Source organism: Schistocerca piceifrons, unplaced genomic scaffold (assembly GCF_021461385.2).
Source record: "Schistocerca piceifrons isolate TAMUIC-IGC-003096 unplaced genomic scaffold, iqSchPice1.1 HiC_scaffold_13, whole genome shotgun sequence".
Taxonomy (NCBI): Eukaryota; Metazoa; Arthropoda; class Insecta; order Orthoptera; family Acrididae; genus Schistocerca; species Schistocerca piceifrons.
Genome location: NW_025727124.1, coordinates 102501 through 107500, shown reverse-complemented (window position 1 = coordinate 107500; position 5000 = coordinate 102501). Strand labels below are relative to the sequence as shown.

Sequence of the window (5000 nt, the reverse complement as noted above, 5' to 3'; positions counted from 1 at the left end):
CATCCTGACGTGACAAATCTGATCATGTCACAAGCATTCACTTACTATAATCACTATCAACGAACCTGCCGCCCCCGCCCCCCCCTACACCTTTCCTTACAACAACGTGTAACCTAACCTAACCTAACCTATGTTGTACCTTAACCTAACCTATGTTGTACCTTAACCTAACCTATGTTGTACCTTAACCTAACCTATGTTGTACCTTAACCTAACCTATGTTGTACCTTAACCTAACCTATGTTGTACCTTAACCTAACCTATGTTGTGCCTTAACCTAACCTATGTTGTGCCTTAACCTAACCTATGTTGTGCCTTAACCTAACCTATGTTGTGCCTTAACCTAACCTATGTTGTGCCTTAACCTAACCTATGTTGTGCCTTAACCTAACCTATGTTGTGCCTTAACCTAACCTATGTTGTGCCTTAACCTAACCTATGTTGTGCCTTAACCTAACCTATGTTGTGCCTTAACCTAACCCATGTTGTGCCTTAACCTAACCCATGTTGTGCCTTAACCTAACCCATGTTGTGCCTTAACCTAACCCATGTTGTGCCTTAACCTAACCCATGTTGTGCCTTAACCTAACCCATGTTGTGCCTTAACCTAACCCATGTTGTGCCTTAACCTAACCCATGTTGTGCCTTAACCTAACCCATGTTGTGCCTTAACCTAACCCATGTTGTGCCTTAACCTAACCCATGTTGTGCCTTAACCTAACCCATGTTGTGCCTTAACCTAACCTATGTTGTGCCTTAACCTAACCTATGTTGTGCCTTAACCTAACCTATGTTGTGCCTTAACCTAACCCATGTTGTGCCTTAACCTAACCCATGTTGTGCCTTAACCTAACCCATGTTGTGCCTTAACCTAACCCATGTTGTGCCTTAACCTAACCCATGTTGTGCCTTAACCTAACCCATGTTGTGCCTTAACCTAACCCATGTTGTGCCTTAACCTAACCCATGTTGTGCCTTAACCTAACCCATGTTGTGCCTTAACCTAACCCATGTTGTGCCTTAACCTAACCCATGTTGTGCCTTAACCTAACCCATGTTGTGCCTTAACCTAACCCATGTTGTGCCTTAACCTAACCCATGTTGTGCCTTAACCTAACCCATGTCGTGCCTTAACCTAACCCACGTCGTGCCTTAACCTAACCCACGTTGTCGCCTAACGTAACCCACGTTGTCGCCTAAACCTGCTCTGTAATTGTTATACGACTCGTTCAATTAGTGTAGTGTTGCCCACCCGCAACCCTCGCAATATAGTTCGCTACTCGCACTCCCCGCTCCCCTGTGTATCGCTTCATGTTAAACACCTTGCAAGTCTTGCTCACTTTCCACATGCTCCTGCTGTACACTGTAATGTGGATGGCAGCAGGACGTACATGCCGCCCCTCCCCACGTCCCCACCTTGCCCCCTGCCTTCGCAAGCTGGTTGGTGAGAACTTTGCATGTTCAATGCCCTCCGCATGCGACGTACTCAGGCTACGTTGTGGTGCGGCCTGTGTCAACTGTCCGCTAATGTCGTACGCGTAAACCACAATCTGTACTGCACATTCGTCCTTATGTACTGAATGATACATCGTGGCACATGTGTGACCGTACAACGACTGCGCCCAAAAACGGCGGACCATACAGTGCAAATATTGTGCACGCAGCTACGTGTCGTCTCCCTATGAGAGCTGGATTGCAGTGTGGTACGCCATAGAGACGTGTGGGAGGAACGGACGCCGTGGATGGCGATCAGCATGAGCTGTCTGTTGATGTATTCGGACCTAGTCGTCTCTCCTCACACACCGTGATGGCATGGTGCACCGCGTTCCATATCTGCGACATGCTACAGAGGCCGGTTGACAGTCGTTCGAGCAATGGACATCGCATACGTACGGGGGCCACCTTCCACGTATTGTCTAGGCGTGCACATTTTGTTGCGTGTATGTGGGCAGACGTAGTGTGGCGTGACACCTGACACAGGCATGCAATAATCGTGGAAGTTGCAAATGGCGATGGACGCCTGCGTTTTCTGGTGAAGTTACGCAAATGAACAAATGGTAACCTGTTGTGGTGCGGTTGTTCTCGCTAGGGGTGAATCGGTGATGGCGACGATAGGTTGAGGTACTAACCGGTTGTTCCAGCGATACCCACCATGCCGACGAAACTGAACGGCATCTGGGTGTGAAGCGATACGCGGCGGTGGCTGGGTGGGACCGTCCCCGGCCGGTGAGGGGGCGCCTCCCGGCGTGCTGGCCGCGCGGTGCGTGGGCGCACGCGCTACAGCCGGCTGGTGGGGGCGGCCAGTGGCAGGCGCGCCGGCCGACGGACGCGGCAGGCGTCGCAGCTGCGCGCCGGCGCACCCTGCGCGCGGCGCCGTGCGGCCAAAGTAGGTCCTCGCGGGCCCGGTGCGAAGCGCGGTGGACATCTTCAGTGTGCTGGTCCGATTGAGGACTGTGTGCGTTGAGGATGCGCTGCCGCCCGGCGCTCGGCGCCGCGACGCCGTCTGCTGCTCGGTCGCCCCAGCGGTTCTCGCTGGTGGTTTGTATCGCAGCTGTGCGGATGTGTTGGCGCGTGCGCTGTGCTGGGAGAGTTCGCTTCGGCACCCAAGTGGGGCTTTTGTCCTTCTGTGGCGCTGGCGTTGGAGCTGCCGGTCACCGTAGGTGGCGCGTGTTGTCTCCCGCCGGCAATGCCACGACAGCACGCTCCCGGGCCTCTGTCGGCAGCGGCAAGCTCAGTTGGGAGCACGGGTGGTCGCACCGAAAGCGTCTACTCGCCTAACTCCGGGCGATTGCGCCTCTCTCGAACCCGACCAAGTACTTGGGACGGCGCTGCGCGCCGCCGGGACCTGAGAGGGTTTCGAGGTGTATTGTGCAGGGGAGCTCAGCCTCCTCCTGTTTGCAGAATGATTGAGCGGACGCTTGCGTGTTCGCGCGGGCCCCCGGGACACACTCCCGGGCGGCCGGCTGCTCAGCTCTAGTTGACGCAGCTCCCTGGTTGATCCTGCCAGTAGTCATATGCTTGTCTCAAAGATTAAGCCATGCATGTCTCAGTACAAGCCGCATTAAGGTGAAACCGCGAATGGCTCATTAAATCAGTTATGGTTCCTTAGATCGTACCCACGTTACTTGGATAACTGTGGTAATTCTAGAGCTAATACATGCAAACAGAGTCCCGACCAGAGATGGAAGGGACGCTTTTATTAGATCAAAACCAATCGGTCGGCTCGTCCGGTCCGTTTGCCTTGGTGACTCTGAATAACTTTGGGCTGATCGCACGGTCCTCGTACCGGCGACGCATCTTTCAAATGTCTGCCTTATCAACTGTCGATGGTAGGTTCTGCGCCTACCATGGTTGTAACGGGTAACGGGGAATCAGGGTTCGATTCCGGAGAGGGAGCCTGAGAAACGGCTACCACATCCAAGGAAGGCAGCAGGCGCGCAAATTACCCACTCCCGGCACGGGGAGGTAGTGACGAAAAATAACGATACGGGACTCATCCGAGGCCCCGTAATCGGAATGAGTACACTTTAAATCCTTTAACGAGTATCTATTGGAGGGCAAGTCTGGTGCCAGCAGCCGCGGTAATTCCAGCTCCAATAGCGTATATTAAAGTTGTTGCGGTTAAAAAGCTCGTAGTTGGATTTGTGTCCCACGCTGTTGGTTCACCGCCCGTCGGTGTTTAACTGGCATGTATCGTGGGACGTCCTGCCGGTGGGGCGAGCCGAAGGCGTGCGACCGCCCCGTGCGTGCTCGTGCGTCCCGAGGCGGACCCCGTTGAAATCCTACCAGGGTGCTCTTTATTGAGTGTCTCGGTGGGCCGGCACGTTTACTTTGAACAAATTAGAGTGCTTAAAGCAGGCAAGCCCGCCTGAATACTGTGTGCATGGAATAATGGAATAGGACCTCGGTTCTATTTTGTTGGTTTTCGGAACCCGAGGTAATGATTAATAGGGACAGGCGGGGGCATTCGTATTGCGACGTTAGAGGTGAAATTCTTGGATCGTCGCAAGACGAACAGAAGCGAAAGCATTTGCCAAGTATGTTTTCATTAATCAAGAACGAAAGTTAGAGGTTCGAAGGCGATCAGATACCGCCCTAGTTCTAACCATAAACGATGCCAGCCAGCGATCCGCCGCAGTTCCTCCGATGACTCGGCGGGCAGCCTCCGGGAAACCAAAGCTTTTGGGTTCCGGGGGAAGTATGGTTGCAAAGCTGAAACTTAAAGGAATTGACGGAAGGGCACCACCAGGAGTGGAGCCTGCGGCTTAATTTGACTCAACACGGGAAACCTCACCAGGCCCGGACACCGGAAGGATTGACAGATTGATAGCTCTTTCTTGATTCGGTGGGTGGTGGTGCATGGCCGTTCTTAGTTGGTGGAGCGATTTGTCTGGTTAATTCCGATAACGAACGAGACTCTAGCCTGCTAACTAGTCGCGTGACATCCTTCGTGCTGTCAGCGATTACTTTTCTTCTTAGAGGGACAGGCGGCTTCTAGCCGCACGAGATTGAGCAATAACAGGTCTGTGATGCCCTTAGATGTTCTGGGCCGCACGCGCGCTACACTGAAGGAATCAGCGTGTCTTCCTAGGCCGAAAGGTCGGGGTAACCCGCTGAACCTCCTTCGTGCTAGGGATTGGGGCTTGCAATTGTTCCCCATGAACGAGGAATTCCCAGTAAGCGCGAGTCATAAGCTCGCGTTGATTACGTCCCTGCCCTTTGTACACACCGCCCGTCGCTACTACCGATTGAATGATTTAGTGAGGTCTTCGGACTGGTACGCGGCATTGACTCTGTCGTTGCCGATGCTACCGGAAAGATGACCAAACTTGATCATTTAGAGGAAGTAAAAGTCGTAACAAGGTTTCCGTAGGTGAACCTGCGGAAGGATCATTACCGACTAGACTGCATGTCTTTCGATGTGCGTGTCGTGTCGCGCAACACGCTACCTGTACGGCTCGCCGTAGCCGTGCGCCGCGTGCGGAACCACGCGTGCCTCT

The 5000-nt window shown here is 53.3% G+C and overlaps 1 non-coding gene across 1 annotated transcript; it reads left to right on the top strand.

Annotated features, from left to right (window-relative positions):
- The first annotated feature begins 2987 nt into the window (after nucleotides 1–2987).
- LOC124731691 lies at nucleotides 2988–4896 on the top strand. The gene has a single exon (XR_007008425.1). It is a non-coding gene; the product is annotated as a small subunit ribosomal RNA (ribosomal RNA).
- Nucleotides 4897–5000: the final 104 nt, after the last annotated feature.